This window comes from Dreissena polymorpha, chromosome 4 (assembly GCF_020536995.1).
Source record: "Dreissena polymorpha isolate Duluth1 chromosome 4, UMN_Dpol_1.0, whole genome shotgun sequence".
NCBI lineage: Eukaryota > Metazoa > Mollusca > Bivalvia > Myida > Dreissenidae > Dreissena > Dreissena polymorpha.
In genome coordinates this window covers 23397283-23416386 of record NC_068358.1, presented here as the reverse complement: position 1 = coordinate 23416386, position 19104 = coordinate 23397283, and the positions used below count along the sequence as shown (strand labels likewise).

The 19104-nt window shown below is 34.7% G+C and overlaps 1 protein-coding gene and 1 pseudogene across 2 annotated transcripts in view; both read right to left on the bottom strand.

Annotated features, from left to right (window-relative positions):
- LOC127876748 (kelch-like ECH-associated protein 1B) overlaps positions 1–19104 on the bottom strand; it is a 67291-nt gene that overhangs the window by 34075 nt on the left and 14112 nt on the right. For both annotated transcript variants that reach the window (XM_052422178.1, XM_052422176.1), the window contains exon 2: positions 1122–1235. The gene's annotated coding sequence lies outside the window, so the exon portion shown is untranslated. The remainder of the gene's footprint in view (positions 1–1121; positions 1236–19104) is intronic.
- Positions 14258–14408, bottom strand: LOC127880352 (small nucleolar RNA snR44; annotated as a pseudogene).

The window sequence follows — 19104 nt, the reverse complement described above, 5'->3', positions numbered from 1 at the left end:
ATTGTCTAAAAGCACATTATTATGGCAACATCGGTGTCTTTCATGTAACACTACATGCAACAGCATATTGCTTCAGCATTTTGCAATAGTTGACCCTTTGCATGCTTGGAAATTTGTCAGCATTTTCTTCATTTTTTTTTCAAAGATTACTATCAGAATAGCAAACAGTTTGGATCCTGTTGAGACGCCACGTTCTGTGGCGTCTCATCTGGATCCAAACTGTTTGCAAAGGCCTTCAAAATTCGGTTCCAGCACTGAAAGAGTTAAATGCAGCCTGTTGAGGAAGTCATGCTAAAATGAATGGTTTAAACCTACATGTAGCTAGTATTTTCTTGATTGCATCAAATGAGGCTATTCCATTACAAGTCTTCTAATTGGCAAATATTTCAAGTTAAGACTAAGTCTGAGATTAAGTCATTATAAAATATTTAAGACAGATCATAGCATATGAATGTTTTTAGTATGTTCTTAGAGCCTGTCAGGGTTAGACTTTAACAAAATAATGTTTTAGTCAGCAAAAACAAACAGCTGCAATTGTACATCATTTTTCTTGTTTGAAACAAACAAGTAACATGTTGTCAATCTTCTGTCTTGTAAAAGATCAGAATACCGAGCACTGCATACTAAGAGCACAAGTAATAGATTGAAATGTACACATACTAACAGCACAAGTAATATATTGAAATATATACATACTAACAGCACAAGTAATAGATTGAAACATACACATACCGGGTACTAACAGCACAAGTAATAGATTGAAATATAAACATACTAGCAGCACAAGTTTTAAATTGAAATGTACACATACTAACAGCTCAAGTAATATATTGAAATATACACATACTAACAGCACAAGTAATAGATTGAAATAAACACATACTAACAGCACAAGTAATAGATTGAAATATACACATACTAACAGCACAAGTAATAGATTGAAATATACACATACTAACAGCACAAGTAATAGATTGAAATATAAACATACTAACAGCACAAGTAATAGATTGAAATATACGCATACTAACAGCACAAGTAATAGATTGAAATATTCAAATTCAATATTTTATAGAAACAACTACATGAGTCCAATAACAAGTTGGCTAAAATATTATTACCTGGTAAATAATGGTCAGCCCAATCAAATGTTTGCATCACCTTTCAGTCATCGCCTTCAGTGAACGCCACATTCATCCATCACTTTTGTCATTACTGCCAAGGCTACATCCTCCCTAAACACAAATAGACAAGTGATTATTTCCATTACGTGGGGGACGAGGGCTTAACAGATGCGAAATATTGTACTGGTATCATACAAATGTCTGTCTTTTAACCCTTTCCCACTCAGAGGCAAAGTGGAAATGCCTATGTGCAAACAGCATCAAACCAGAACAGCCTTCGAGTAACTCGCAGTCTGTTCAAATTTTATCCTGTTTGCTACTCATCAATATCTTAGGGTTGGAAATTACGGCTTTAAAACTTTAATCTAGTAAGAAAGGTCTTTAATTAAATTTCAATTATTAAGGGACTTCACATGTGTCAAAATACATATCTAAGTGGTAAAGTGTTAAATTATGAATACAAAAAGGACATTGAAGAAGGTTCTAGGTATATAAGGAAACAACATAGCAGTTTTACAAAGTTAAGGCCTGTCGTTGATAAGTCTCTTTCAGGTAAAGATTAGTCAAAGTGTCAAAGTTACTTATATTTGAACTTGATTGTAATCTTGACCTATAACTAAGGGACATGGCTCTTAAATGCGCTACCTTGTCACCATATGTTTCAGCGAAATGATGTGAAAATCCTATTTATGCTAAAGACAATGTTTTGTCCTTCCGTCTTGGTTCATGACCCTGACCTGGATTGTGCTCTATGACACTCTTTAAACAAGAGGGCCAAGATGGCCCTAGTTCGCTCACCTTTTTTTACAAGGCCTTGTTCATTGCTTACCGGTAGTTGAAAATTCAGTACTCTAGAGCATATTAGATTGGTTCTCTTCTGTTTACTTTTGCAGTGTGAGCATCTGATTAATTCTGATTGAGTACTGTCCATTTGCGTGGGTTTTTAGCAATGCAAACATTTGCAAGTCATGCTAATTCTACATGTGTTTACAAGGTTTTTGTAAGATTTGGACCTAGAAATGTGGCCTCTAGAGTGTTTACAAGGTTTCTCTATATCCAAATAAGGAATACTGCCCCGCCCACTGGTGGCCATGTTTTTCAACTGACCGGAACCACTTTTGAACTCAACCAACATATCACCAAGACAAACATTTTGACAAAGTTACATGAAGATTGGGCATGAAATGTAACTTCTACAGTGTTTACAAGGTTTTTCTTTTTTTTGACATAGTGACCTAGTTTTTTACCCAGCATGACCCAGATTCGAACTCGATCTAGGTATCATTGGGACAAATCTTCTGTCCAAGTTTCATGAAGATCGGAAAAGAAATGTGGCATCTAGAGTGTTTACAAGGTTTCTCTACAGCCAAATAAGGAAAACTGCCCCGCCCACTGGCGGCCATGTTTTTCAACGGACCGGAACCACTTTTGAGCTCAACCAACATATCATTAAACAAACATTTTGACAAAGTTACATGAAGATTGGGCATAAAATGTGACTTCTACAGTGTTTGCAAGGTTTTTCTTTTTTTTGACCTTGTGACCTAGTTTTTGAACCAGCATGATCCAGTTTCGAACTCAATAGAGGTATCATTGGGAAAAATCTTCTGACCAAGTTTCATGAAGATCGGAAAAGAAATGTGGCCTCTAGAGTGTTTACAAGGTTTCTCTTTAGCCAAATAGGGAAACTGCCCCGCCCACTGGTGGCCATGTTTTTCAACGGACCAGAACCACTTTTGAACTCTACCAACATATCATTAAGACAAACATTTTGAAAAAGTTACATAAAGATTGGGCATGAAATGTGACTTCTACAGTGTTTACAAGGTTTTTCTTTTTTTTGACCTAGTGACCTAGTTTTTGACCCAGCATGACCCAGTTTCAAACTCGATCGAGGTATTATTGGGACAAATCTCCTGACCAAGTTTCATGAAGATCGGACAAGAAATGTGGCCTCTAGAGTGTTTACAAACCAAATGTGGATGATGGACGGACAGATGACGTCAAAAAATGATCACAAAAGCTCACCTGAGCAATCAGGTGAGCTAAAAATGCCTGCCACTTTTCGAAATTGTGTTAAAAAAATGTAACACTGGCAAAAGTTATACTCAGTGCACAATATTTGGGAATTATTTCTTACTTCCACTTTTGACCTTGACATATGAATAGTTCCAGCATGTGACACTTTTTTCACCATGCCTGTGACTTCTGCCTAGTTAATAGTGCTAGATACCTGTTAGCAACATATCAAGCCCATTGTCAAATCATGTTTATCCAGTTTTGACCCAAGCGCCATGATTTTTAAAGGTGACACTTATTTTTAGCTCTGGTTACCTAAATATCCAGCAGACTGGAATGAATTGAACAACTTTGAAAGAGGGTCACCCAAGGATAATTCCTGTAAAGTGTCATGAAAATCTGCCATGCTGTTAAAAAGATGTCGTTTGAACCAATTGGTTACAACACACAATACACAACACAAAACAATATTGTCAAAGGGCCACCTAAACCACAATAGGTTGCCATGAGCACTGAGTGCTCAGGAAACAGGTATTACATGCAGCATGTCCTCTCTATAGAATGAATTATGCTGTTTTAAAAATTGCCATTTGAAAGATGACATAACAGTATTCAAAAACTGTAATATGTGCTAATTTTGATAATTGACCTTCCAGAATGACCTTGACCATCCATTGATGTCGCAACTGAAATGAATGGCAAATTAATGACATATTAATGTAAATTCTCTGATAAATTGTATGTTGCTAGAAAATCCATCCATTGTGAACAAAGTCAATTACCAGATTATCATCTTTATCTTACATATTCAGAAGTTGCCCATCAATTTTTCCGTGACCCCAAAATCACACACAGAGGCAAAGATTAAACAAAGCAAAACATGATGTTGATGAAGCATATCAAAATGACCATGACAAATCGTTTTGTATTTTTTTAAGGCAATTTTTATCATACCCTTACTGTGAAATTTTTGTAAATGATGACTTAAAAAACATGATAGGTTTGTGTCTGATACTATAAACAACAACTTAACTGGCAATGTTATACACACACCATCATAAAACACACCAATTTACCACTGGAATACCCACTGTATCCATTTCAGATTTGTGAATTTGATAGTCTGAACTGGGTTATGTCAGGGTATATATTTCATTTGTGGTAAAAAAACACCAGGCTGAATGACTTTGTTTTATTTCATCATTACCTTGTTTTGTTTGTTCAGTTGTACTTTTAAGACAATGTAAAAATTTCCCATCAATGGGTAGGATTGGTAAACCAAACCCCTGAAGTAAATAATTAAAACGTGGCAACCTGCCAATATACTGATCATATTCAGGACTTTTTCAATATTTTTAGTATGCTTTCAATATCCAATCAGAAAATACTTCAATATCCTATCAGAAAATACTTCAAACTCATTTATTTTTACATTACAACTTATCTTATTCCAGGAGTTTTCAATTTCCCCTAATTGGAACCTCCGGCCAAAGCTAAAAAATAATGTAACTTTTCAACAACATTAGGTCTAAGAGACCAACATCCGTAAAATTGGACACTTATTGCAGACATGATCACACACAACCTCTAAAAAAAAATTATTCTAAAATTTTAGCGAAAAAATATGCTTATATTGATAAATATTGCAGATCAGGGCTCGACACTAACGGTGGTCCGTTGACCCGGGGTCAGTCAAAAATAGGGGTACCAGTGAAACTAGAAACTTGGTTGATCTGTCGGACCAGTTAACAATCCTGGCAATCCGATTGTGAAACACTAGTGGAAAGCCGTTTTTATCAATAAAACAACTTTATATGTTCATAATAAACCGATAATTTCATCATTATTTTAAGGGCCGACTAGAGACCGGGATAAAAATAGCAACATATTGGAAATTTCAATTTTTCTAGATGCCCAGATGACAAAAACCTGTTGTCGCATCAAAAAATTGATTTGCGATCCGCAAATGTCTCCAAAAAATGTCTCCGGACTTCGCTGTGATCAATACACAAATTAACATAAAATTCTAATCGTTCGGATCGGGAAATGAACAACATGGTATTTATTATTTTGAAAAAGCAGCAATAATCAGCATTTTATCGATCTTAATACCATCAGAATATACTTTGTTTACCGTAAGAATTTATACTGGAGGGCGTTGAATAATGTTTTGATATTGCGGGAGAGTAAACGTGCGTATTTTCAAGATTACAAGTTTTCGAGATGTGGAATTTCATTCCGGGGGTGGTTGAATCTACACTAAAAGACCTAAAACTAATGAAGAGAAGCTTGAAGTACAGCGAAAATATGAAAGGGATATTGAGATAGTTTAGTAGATATATAAAAGTTTGCTTTTTATAAATGCACAATACATTGTAAATAGTCAGTTGAAATTTAAGTAAAATAACAGAGAAATTGTCTGACCACTTGAAATCTTGGAGGACCAGTAATTTCTGAAAGCTGGTGGTCCTTTGGGTCTGTCAGTAGGTAAAAAAAGTTAGTGTTAAGCCCTGCAGATTAGATTGAGTGTGAGATTTTAAATGTTTTGTGCAAGGAACAACTGTTAATTAAATAGTCCTTAAAACTTCAACAGTTTATGTATGATAAAACATTACTTTAATGACTAGTGTTAAAAACAACATCGAATGAAAATAAATTTGAGTGAATATAATTTCTCTGTTCTGGTATATTGGACCCAATCATTTATCACTTGAAATAGTATTGTATTTTTGTCAGCACTTAGACAGTGTTTGAGCCGCGCTCTGGGAAATAGGGTTTTATGCATGTGCGTTACGTGCCCTCAACAATTAGCCAGTGCAGTATGCATAGGCTTATCAAGGATGACATTTCTACTTTAATGGAATTTTTTGTTTAAATGAAGTCTCTTCTAAAACAATATCCAGTATAGGCGGAAATTATAGTCCCTTATTAGCCTGAGAGGACTGCACAGGCTAATATAGGACAACACATTCATTAAGCACAGTTTCACCAAAACGCAGCTTGTATTCAAGTTTTGTGCTAAACAGGATTGTGATTCTTCAGACAAAAGGTGTAATGGATTCTGTCCAGTGCCTGGCAGGGTATGGAACAGATGTCTTACTGAATTGTATTCTTGGCACCATTAACCACAGAATTTGTTTCTTATTGAATATAAGCTGTTGAAAAATCACAATTAACTCTACCTCTCAGTTTGGCTATTAGGATGTTCAAGTATTATTAATTTACCTACGAGTTTGGTCGTCACCTTTTTAGTTATTAAAGTTTGAAATAAATTAAGTAGATAGTTAAGCCTTAATTTAATATCATTTATTATGGCAAGCGGTTTATGGCAAGCGGTTCGACACATAATCCTAAGAAACTAGGTTTCTCATGAGAACCTAGGTTCCCAGAATGAGAACCTACATGTAGGTTCTCATTTGAAGATTGCAAATGGCTTCAAGAACCCAAGTTTTCAAATGAGAACCTAGGTTCTCATGAGAACCTAGGTTCTCATTTGAAAACGTAGGTTCTCATGAGAACCTAGGTTCTCAGAATGAGAACGTAGGTTCTCAAGAGAAACCTAGTTTCTTGCGGTTCGACGCATAATCCCAAGAAACTAGGTTTCTCATGAGAACCTAGGTTCTCAGAATGAGAACCTAGGCTCGATTGAAAATTGCACATGGCTTCAAGAACCCAAGTTTTCAAATGAGAACCTAGGTTTGACGCATAATCCCAAGAAACTAGGTTTCTCAACAGAACCAAGGTTCTCAGAATGGGAACCTAGGTTCTTGCTTGAAGATTGCACATGGCTTCAAGAACCCAAGTTTTCAAATGAGAACCTAGGTTTTCATTAGAACCTAGGTTCTCATTTGAAAACCTATGTTCTCATGAGAACCTAGGTTCTCATTCTGAGAACCTAGGTTCTCATGAGAAACCTAGTTTCTTGCGGTTCGACGCATAATCCCAAGAAACTAGGTTTCTCATGAGAACCTAGGTTCTCAGAATGAGAAATTCTGAGAACCTAAGTTCTCAGAATGAGAACCTAGGTTCTCGCTTGAAGATTGCACATGGCTTCAAGAACCCAAGTTTTCAAATGAGAACCTAGGTTTTCATGAGAACCTAGGTTCTCATTTGAAAACCTAGGTTCTCATGATAACCTAGGTTCTCACTTGAAGATTGCACATGGCTTCAAGAACCCAAGTTTTCAAATGAGAACCTAGGTTTTCATGAGAACCTAGGTTCTCATTTGAAAACCTAGGTTCTCATGAGAACCTAAGTTCTCAGAATGAGAACCTAGGTTCTCATGAGAAACCTAGTTTTCAGTTAACATTTATAATTCAACATTTATATGCCACTATGCCTCGATTTATTGTTAATGTATTGTAATTTATAGTTTTGTTTGTTTGAATGCAGTCTTAAATGATACGGCAATCAAGGCAGATGCCCCTCCTTGAAGCCTTGTCAGTATTCATTGATTAATTGTCCCATCGAAAATTAGGTCAATGTCAAAATCAGAGATGATAATATTAAAAAACCTCATATATGCACATATGAAAGCTTTGCAAAACGCATCCTTGATGTTAGATAAAACTCTTCATTTTAAAGTTACTGAGAATTGGTCCCTCTGAATTGTTATGAAATAAGCTTTTTGCCTTTTGGCATCAGTTGATCAGTTGATGCCTTAAGGGTATAAAAATCACTGGGCATGAGGAGCGAACTTTTTGTAAAAAGAACAGATGGAGCCCTTAATGTACATATGAAGTTCAACAAAAATAGGACCTATATTATGGGATATTATCAGACTGAACTATCATGTAATCATTACCATAAAAGTAATGTTAAGGACATTAATAGTATTCAATTATATTCAAATCACAATAAAAATGCTGGAGACATATATCATCTGACATACTACTGATACTAGGAACACCGCAAAAAATTTGCATTACACGTCAATTGTAATAAGAGGCCAATAAATAATCTAATTTCATTTCATACCTGTGTGCCTCTTTACAAAGGCTCACATTTGCCACGTAAACTTTTGATATGGTTTATTTCACTTTATCAATAAGCAGAGAACGTGAGCTGACGCAAGGTGAAGGTTGCCCAGGATGAGTTGACATTTTTGAGTTGCCGTTGAGAAAACAGCGACGTTGATTACAGTAGTGTGGCAGCTTTACGTGTCTCACACCACAATTGTTATAACAAAAGTTACGTTATGATCATAGCTGCAAGGCATAAAAACAATTAACTACTTCCAAGAATGAGATGAGGTAAATCATAAGTTAATGAATCCAGTAAACAGGTCATATTAAAGTAGAGTATGAGATAATGTGTTTATTAAAAAAAAATGTCTTTCTGTTTTTTAAATGAATATTACTTTTGCATAAGTAGCTAATATTGCATGAAGTGAAAAGATCAAGATTCTAGTTGTTTTTTTTTTAATTAAAAGTAAATACAAACAAAGAAAACAAACTATAAAATACAACATTTTTTAGGCAAACTCAGAGAAGACGAGCTTAAGTCACAATCAAGCCTTTTGGAAGTGGTTTTAGCCCTAATGGTGAATAAAGCTCTCACATAATTTTTTCCCAAAGTACTTAAGACAATTCATACATGACAGACTAGTACATGGAAGTCTGACTGTCATATACATGAAAACATGCGATGATGAAATTTACAGTATCGTGACAATGCAATAATTGTCCTGATAAGTAACTGCCTTAAAGATGCTCGTGCATTTACATTTTTATTGCAATTATCATAATAAATTCTCAACATTTTAATTGCTGAACATCATTTGTCTGACCATATTTCTAATGTTTCTTATCATTAAACATGCACAGCAAACTCATGCCCTATATACAAATTATGCACACTCATGACATCAACATTGTAAGATCATGTGAGACCACAACAATATTATCTTTCATGTATTATAGGACAACTGAATGATAATTGTAACATGTACCTGATTTTGTAACAATGACCTAATTAAAGAGACATGCTCACAGATTTGTTTGTCATGTTCAGGTCAGTGGAGGTTACACTCTAGTATAATAACAGGACAATGATGGGTTCCTCTCACAGAGGTTCAAATTTCAGACCTGACTATTAGTCTTTAATGAATTATCAAATTCAACAAAAAGAGATGCAAAATATTCCATTTTTCACCATGATTTAAGTTGCAAACGCTAAAAAAATTCAAATAATTTCAACTCATTATTAATTGTTCATACACAATTATATTTAAAATATATATATATTTATATATATATATATATAATTGCAAACTTACTTGATTTTATTCGCAACCGTACTCAAACCGGATCGTTTTTTTTTCTCGTTTCGCTCGTTTTTCAGTGCGGTCGGGAATAAAATATATATAAAAAAGACGATTTTCCGATTTTATTTTTTTTCCCATTTTCCAAAAATTAGGGTCGGCGGTTTTGTAAACCAAGAAATATAAAAGTCGTGGCCTAACCCATTTTTCTAATAAAAATGCTTCAGAACTGTGTGATGTGATCTGTCACTTTCATGACGATTCATATGACTCACAAGTGTCATGAACTTTATCATTTCAATATAAGGAAATATGCCAGTCAAATATCAATTACAGTTAAATTCTGTAATTGATGCTTATTAATTATCAATCAATCAGAAAGTAATATTTTTTTATATAAATAATTTCTCTCTCCTGCACACAGTCAAAATAAGTCAAAATCTCCAAATGTCATCATCAATTTGAACCGTTTCCTTGTTCCTGATAAACGAAAATTCATCTCATTTATTCCATTTACATCTTTAAGAAAAATGCATCACGCTATGATCTATCTTCATTGATCACAATGAAATATAATTTTTCGAAATATTGCAACTAGCAATAGGTATCCATTTAAATAACTCATTAGCCCCTTCAAATCAGGAAACAGATCCTGATGTATACTTTGAATCTCCATAAACTTTAGATACCTTCATTTCAGGAGAGCTTATGGCCATGCTTCAAATATTGCTGTGTCATTATGACAAAGCTTAATAACAGATCTATGATATTCCTAATTTGTAATCCACAGTAAATTGCTGAGGGTCATTTACACATGATTTCCTCATTTCAAAATGCTTTAATTTTATGCAAACAAATATTTATATGTATATTTCTGATGACAGAGCTACATGTTAATATTTCAACAGCAAATAAAGAGATCTATTTTTCAAATATGGCTCTGTTTCTTATGTATTAACCCTTAACCCTTTCAGTGCTGGAACCGAATTTTCAAGGCCTTTGCAAACAGTTTGGATCCAGATGAGACGCCACAGAACGTGGTGTCTCATCTGGATCCAAACTGTTTGCTGTTCTTATAGTATTCTTTGAAAAAAATCGAAGAAAATGCTAATTTTAGAAATTCAGCAGACGACATTTTAGCAGACAACAAATTTCCCAGCATGCAAAGGGTTAACCACTAAGAAGCAAAGTGAAAATGACTATGTGCAGACTCACAGTCTGTTCAGGTTTTATGCTGTTTGCTGCTCATGAGTATCTAATTAAGGTTTGGAGATGAAGCCTTTTTAACTTGAATCTAGTAAGAAAGGTCTTAAATTAAATATAACATACATGTAATCTAGGGGACTACGAATGCATGAACATACATATCTAAGTGGTAAAGGGTTAATCAAAGAAATGAATTGTGCAAAGTTCTATATAGACAAGTAACAGGCTTAGCAAATGTTAACTATCTATAGTAGCAAAACGATTTTGGTATTATTTTAGCACAAAGGGCAATAACTCCAGTGTGTGTACCAGAATCTGGCCCAGTTAGTTTTGTTTTCTGCTCATATCTGACCATTATAGTCACTAAATGTCCACTTTTTAACCCACTTTTGTGAGTCTTGTACATTAATACAAACACTAAAAACAAGGTTATCAATTATAATACAAACAAACTTGTTTATTTCTTATTTCCAGTAAAAAACGCCTGCCTGTAAGAATCAATTCTTCAGGAAACAAAAGGGATAAAATATTGTGCAATAGGGGAGAATCAGTCAAAGACAAGAGCTGTGTTTGTGAAAAACAATAACCCCTACTGAGCTTTGAAGCAGCACAGCAGAAATTTGAGAGAAATCTGTTAAGTCCATAACCTGTAACTACAAACTAAAAGCCAATGTCCAAGGACCTTAATACATGTACCACTTAAAGGCATTCAATATATTCTCAATGTTAAAATAAAGTACGGTAGAGACATGAATTTACTTATATGGCAAACAAATTTAACTTTATTTACTTCTAAGGCAAAAAAGTAAACTATCATCACATTAACACATCGTTGTTAAAACCTTCTAATAGCGAACTAATTACTAGTAACTTGCGAACCAAGCCCGTTTATTCATATGTGAAAACCTCATTTCATCAAAAATGAAAGAATAATTTGGCAGTCCTTTACTAAAATACTTTCTATCTGTGTGTTTTGACAATCATTCATGAATCTGACGATTTAAATGACACTGTAGATTTTCTGCACATGCGCAGTGAACACGAAAACGTGACAAGCTGTGTGTGCTTGAATGCTCTTGGTTCAATATTTAACAGAAAGTGAACCATGTCGGTACAAAACTGGCTCATGTTATTGGGTTACTTCATTTTAAGATAGGACAATTTCGCCCCAATACAGGTGTGCTAATAAAGGTGTACTTACAAATAAAAGCCCAAGTGTGCGTTAAATTGACTGCAGATACAACTTTCTAACGCTCATTTTTGGCTTTTTAAATAGGAAGTTAGATAATATTTTTTAATGATTTAAGGTCAAACTTGAAACGATGGGTTGATATTCATTTCTTGTAATATTATAGGCTGCTATTTGTTAATACATAACCAATATTATAAATAACATGCATTGGGTAAAATTGTTTATTTTAATTGTCTAGTCTACTTATACAATGAAAATTATTAAATATTCTCCAATGAAATATTTATTCTTAATTAAATTTTCTTCAACATGTAGTTCAAACAAAAAACAATCAAATAAATGTTTAAAATTTATATTAACATCATATTATGTTTTTATTCCCACTTATTTGAATCCGAAGCAATTCTTTTACATGAACCTGTTTCTTACAAACTTGTCGTCAATAAGCTTTTTTTGACATTAAAATGTGTGCTTTTTAGTATAACAAATTATTTGAATGTCCTTTCGAGGGTGTCAATTCAAATTTTATTAACTGTCTAAGGTTCCAGAATAAAGCATTAATATCTTCAAATGGCCCCCCAAAAAGTAGGGTTATAATGGTTCTTGTACATACCATTTCTTCTCATTAATACATGTATCTGTACACCTATGAACTTTCATGTTAAAATCTTACATAGTTTTTGAGATATAGCCCTTTAAAAAGGTTTGTGACAAACAGACATCATACAAAAACAACAAAGGGAAATAACTCTTATTTGAAAAAGGGTATGGTATTGGTTCATGTGCAATGGCACTTCTCATTGATATCTTATAATACACCAATGAAATTTCAAGTTGAAATCTTAAAAAGTTTATGAGATATAGCCCTGAAAAATTTGTGTTTGACGGACTTCATACAAAAACAACAAAGGAAAATAACTCTAATTTAAAAATGTGTAGGGTTATGGTTCATGTGCATGGCACTTCTCATTGACATCTATACACAAATAAAAATTCAAGTTGAAATCTTAAAAAGTGTATGAAATATAGCCCTGAAAAATGTGTGATTGACAGACTTCATACAAAAACAACAAAGGGAAACTAGATACAACTTCTGACCAAGTTTGGTGAAACTTGGATGAAAACTACTTGAATTAGAGAGCGGACACCATGGTCAATGTTTAAAATGCACTAAGTGACCCCGTGACCTAGTTATTGACCAGGCATGACCCAAATTCGAACTTGACCTAGACATCGTGCAGATACAACATCTGATCAAGTTTGGTGAAGATCGGATGAAAACAACTTGAAATAGAGAGCGGACACTAAATACTAAAGTAATGGACCGACAGACCGACCAACCGACCGACCAACCGACCTACAGACAAGCTCACTCCTATATACCCCCGTAAACGTTTGTGGGGGTATAATAACTCTTATTTGAAAATGTGTAGGGTAATGGTTCATGTGCATGACACTTCTCATTAATATCTTAAAACAGACCCATTAAGTGTCTTAGATATAGCTCTGAAAAGTTTGTGCCAGACCGACAACCCGAAAACAATATATCCGCATTTGGCAGGGAATAATTAGGATGACATTTATTAAAGGGACATGATGGAATTATTTGTAATTGATCTTAATATTGTTATGTGTAGCCTAATTTAATTAGGAAATATCATTTAAAATTAATGTTTTTAATGGCTAACAATCATCCATTACTTTTATGAACAACAAGCAGGGGAGAAATTTCACTTAAAAGAAGAGATGTGTTTGTCAGAAACAAAATGCCCCCTTATGCGCCGCTTTTCTTTTTTTTCTTGTTTTGACCTTTGACCTTGAAGGATGACCTTGACCACTCAAAATGTGAAGCTCCAGGAGATACACATGCATGCCAAATATCAAGTTGCTATCCTCAATATTGCAAAAGTTTGACCAAGGTTAAAGATTTGTGACACATACAATGACAGACAGACAGGCCAAAAACAATATAAGCCCTCCCCCCCCCCCTGATCATTCGATCCAGGGGCATAAAAAGTTAAATACCTTAAACACTTTTTATGAATTGTTAGAATAAGACTACATTTCAAACGCATAATTAAGAAATTAATGATTTTTTAAAAGACTTTTTGTTCATTCACTAAACAATTCAGATGGCATTTTTTATTTGTCTTCCTTTTAACACAGTTTTTATCCAGTTTCACTGGCCTGAATATAGTTTATTGCATGTAACTGTTTACCATCATTTCTTTAAGTGAATAGTGCATTTTAATGTTTTTTGTTATTGATATAAAATCAATTTATACTAGAAACATTTTTAATAAAATATATTTAACAAGAGATGTGTTCGTCAAAAACACAATGCCCCCTACTGCGCCGCTTTGAAATAAAATGTTTATTCATCATTTGGGAGGTATAGAAATCATCTCCCTTTAAAGCTTATTACTTCCCTTGGGTTTTGTCCAATCCAACAAGGGGGGTGGAGGGTCTGTAGACTATGGTGTACGAACTGGTCCAAAACTATTCTAAACTGTCCGGGACAGTTTATAAACCGTCCAGGACGGTTTGTAAACTGTCCCGGACAGTTTACTAAACTGTCCTGGACAGTTTACTAAACTGTCCCGGACAGTTTACAAACTGTCCGGGACGGTTTAGGGAAGTTTTGGACCGTTCATGCGCATAAACCATCCAGGACGGTTTAAACTATATCAACCAATCAGAACACTCCTAACAATAATGCTTTACTTTAGAAGTTTTACGAGCGTAATGTAATATCACTGTCATCTCGAGCGACGCTATTTTTTTCGGACAAAACATGATTTTAAAAATATTCAATCAATCATTGCTGCCAAAAACGCCAGAGTTAAAAATGAATGTTTTAAGTACTCGAAATAAATGTATTTGCCCACAAAGTATTTCTGACATTGGTAACGAATTTCATCTTTTACAGTGCATTTTTTATACATAGAAGGAAGCAGCTTTTAAACCGAACAGGTTTAATAGACTGAATAATAATTTTTCAAGTAAGCAATTGACAAAAATACCGCAAGCAAAGCTGGGGATTGCAATTTTCCTAAACTGTCCCGGACGGTTTGTAATCCACAAAATAAATAGCCTGGTACGGTTTACAGACCCACGAGCGGTTCAAAAGTAAGAAACTGTCCGGGACAGTTTAGTAAACCGTCCCGGACGGTTTACAAACCATCCCGGACGGTTTATAAACTGTCCCGGACAGTTTAGAATAGTTTTGGACCACTTCGTACACCATAGTAGACAGCCAAATTGACCAAGTCAGACATGACTGACAACCAAGGCCTGTGGTTTATCAAAGAGATAATAGCCAGAGTTCATCATGTACAGTACAGCCAAAGCGGCACAAACATAATCCGCGGCTACGCCACGGCCAGATTATTAGTCCGTCGCGGCCGAATCGTGTGTTCACGCGGCGTATCGCCGTGGCATTCGGCATCAATCAGCGCAACAAGACTGAGTCTGTATTAACCTCGCGTACTTTCGTAAATCCGCCGCATACGTACGCGGCGGATCGAGTGAAAAGATATCCACCTACATGTACATACAATGTACATGTATGTGAAGCATAGAATTAATTACGCGCAACTGTTTATGTTTCGTTCGATTATCATTGTTAAATTTGTAATCCGAAACACACTTCCGAATTTTAATGCTAACGCGTCCTTTGGCAAATTCTAGCGTCAAATAAACAGTGCAAAAATATACTTTGTTTCATAAAAAGCGCGCGAAAATTATGCAGACATGTAGAACGTCGTTTGGAAAGTTTGGGTGTATTTTGTGTTGTATTTACATGAACATCACGTCAGGCGTAAATCGTGTGTTCAGTGGAGAAAAAAAACGCCCAGATTAGACGTTATTTCATCATCTCTATAAAAAGTAACAAATGCCAAAATGTATTTGATACTTAAGGAAATATCGAGAATGTTTGTGTATCGTAAATATTTACCAGCATTTGCTTTAAAACTGGAATATACGGGATTATCGGGTAATTAGTAGCGATATTAACTGTATAATATGAACAAAATAAAATGTGTATATATACGCATATTCAAACAATAGTTGTAATAAGCTGATAATTAACAAAACTACAAATACGTCGTCACCATCTTGATTATTGATGTGGCTTCAAACTGCTATTTTTCTCAGCTAATATATAATAGCGGAATCAACATGCAATTAATTTATAATTCAACCATATGCTGGAGCCTTGACCACTTGTATGTGCGAAAACATAATTACGTGACCTTATTTATATGTGAAATACATACGCCACAGCCCGGCGGGAAACAAACTTAATAATTGGCCAGACACATTAACTACGCTTACATTTATATACTAATAAAATCCGCGCACAATAAATTTATTATGATTTTAATTATTATTATAATTGTTCTTTCATAATTTATTAACTACATGTCACTTATAATTTTAAAAAGATTTTTTATTTCATGATGCGAATCGACTCGGTATCATGTCGCGCATTGCGGCATGCCTTGGCGGACAGATGCGAAGTTTCACGGCGAAATGCTACTTGCCGCCGCATACTGACGCGGCATCGACTCGTTTCGCCTTGCCGCCGCGGATCGCGAAATACGTTTGTTCCGCTTTGGCTGTACTGTACCTTTATAAGTCCAGAGGTATGTAACCTACTATTCACAAATTATTACAGTAAAGAAATGATAATTATATCATTTAAATTATAAAAAACTTTGAAAAATCATTTAGTTGAGTTACAAATAATCCAAATAATAAATATGTACAGTAACTGTGAAAAGAAGTTAAATTCTTGGTAAGGAAATATATAATATGATATTTATAATTATATAAATTACTTCCCTTGAAAATAATTGTCTCTAACAAATCTCTATTTTTAGTAGCAAATAATTAAAAGCCACTGTCTATTTTTAGTAGCAAATAATTAAAAACCACTACCGTGACTGTAGATTCACAGATTTACCACTCAATGTGCAGCTCCATGAGATACACATGCATGCCAAATATCAAGTGGCTAAGTTCAATATTGAATAATTATCTCCCTTTAAAGCTTATTACTTCCCTTTGATTTGTATTTTTGACCTTAGACCTTGAAGGATGACCTTGACCTTGATCTTTTTCCACGATTTGTATGTCAGAAACACAATGCCGCCTACTGCGCCGCTTTCATTGATTTAACAAAAATATATACGTTGGCAAGGAAGATAATTATGTCCATTTAAAGCTTATTACTTCCCTTGGATTTGTTTTTTCGACCCTAGACCTTGAAGGATGATGTTCACTTTGAAATTTTAGCACTCAAAATGGTCACTCCATGAGATACACGTGCATACCAAATATCAAGTTGCTATCTTCAATAGTGAAAAAGTTATGGCCAATGTTAAAGTTTTTTTCGGAAGGATGGACAGACTGACATACTGACACACTGACATACTGACTGACGGACAGTTCAACTGCTATATGCCACCCTACCGGGGGCATAAAAATTAAAGTGCTTATGTTCACATTCATACAATAAATTAGATTTAAACAAAGTGAATGCAAAAATACACCTTATTACATTACAGTCGAATTGCAATAACTCGAGCTGGCGATTTCTCGAAAATTGGCAATTACTCGAGCATTAAAGGAAGTCCCTAACATTTTCCTTTAATTTCTATATAAAAATATCCGCAAGAACTCAAACATGTCATTTTCAGTAACTCAAGAATGTGTGTTGGTCCCTGAAAGGCATTTCACACCTAATTAACTGGCAATTATTCGAAGATACTTTCTCATCTGGTCGGTGCTTAAAATTTTTGAGTTGAGAAAACTGCGACGATGCATTGAAAGGATGGCCGAATCTAACGGGAAGCTAGTGGGTTGAACAGTCTTCAATCTTACACTTTGCACAACACAATTCTGACAGAATGTAAATTAAATACAAACTGTGTAATGATCATGTTGTTATTCGTTTTTTTTTCATGCTCATGTACTTACCTTGTGTGCTATTTTAAATATGCTACATGTACATTGAATATTGTATGAATATTTTTGATTATATATATGTGTTATGGGTATATGTTGATTAAATTAAATGAATGAACAACCATTCCTATTGTTTAGTTTAGTATCCTGTAACCTTTATTGATTTTTACAAAGCCTTGTCCTTTCCAAGCACCGTCTTACATGTAAATAATAGTTAGCGGTCAAAAGTTAAGCATCACCAACCGCAACAGTGAAAACAAATAATACCATGGATTACTTGAAAATTGCGATTACTCGAGCATCGAGGTCAGTCCCGTGCTACCTCGAGTTATCGCAGTTTTACTGTATAAGCAAAGTGAAACTTCAGATGCACAAGCAGAATTGAATTGCATAATTAGGTAACACATCTTATTTTAATTGAAGTAAACTGCAGTTTTTTTTCACCATTTTGGGAATGGGGCCAGAGCTGGATTTTAGATTAATAAATGTCTTTTTTAGGAATCCTTCACTCGTGAATATAATACATTTTTTCATTAGAAATGGGTCACCCTACCTGACCAGAATTTGTAAGAAAAACACTGAACTAGCATGTACAGTACAGCCAAAGCGGCACAAACATAATCCGCGGCTACGCCACGGCCAGATTATTAGAATCGTGTGTTCAGCGGCATCGATCCGCGCAACGACGCCGAGTCTGTATTAACCTCGCGTACTTCCGCGGAGTAAATCCGCCTCATACGTACGCGGCGGATCGAGTGAAAAGATATCCACCTACATGTACACACATGTATGTGTAGCGTAGAATTAATTACGCGCAACTGTTTATGTTTCGTTCGATTATCATTATTAAATTTGTAATCCGAAACACACTTCCGAATTTTAATGCTAACGCGTCCTTTGGCAAATTCTAGCGTCAAATAAACAGTGCAAAAATATCCTTTGTTTCATAAAAAGCGCACGAAAATTATGCAGACATGTAAAATGTCGTTTGGAAAGTTTGGGTGTATTTTGTGTTGTATAAATACATGAACATCACGTCAGGCGTAAATCGCGTGTTCAGTGGGGAAAAAAACGCCCGATTAGATGTTATTTCATCATCTCTATAAATAGTAACAAATTCCAAAAATGTATTTGATACTTAAGGAAATATCGAGAATGTTTGTGTATCGTAAATATTTTCCAGCATTTGCTTTAAAACTGGAATATACGGGATTATCGGGTAATTAGTAGCGATATTAACTGTATAATATGAACAAAATAAAACGTGTTTATATACGCATATTCAAACAATAGTGATAATAAGCTGATAATTAACAAAACAACAAATA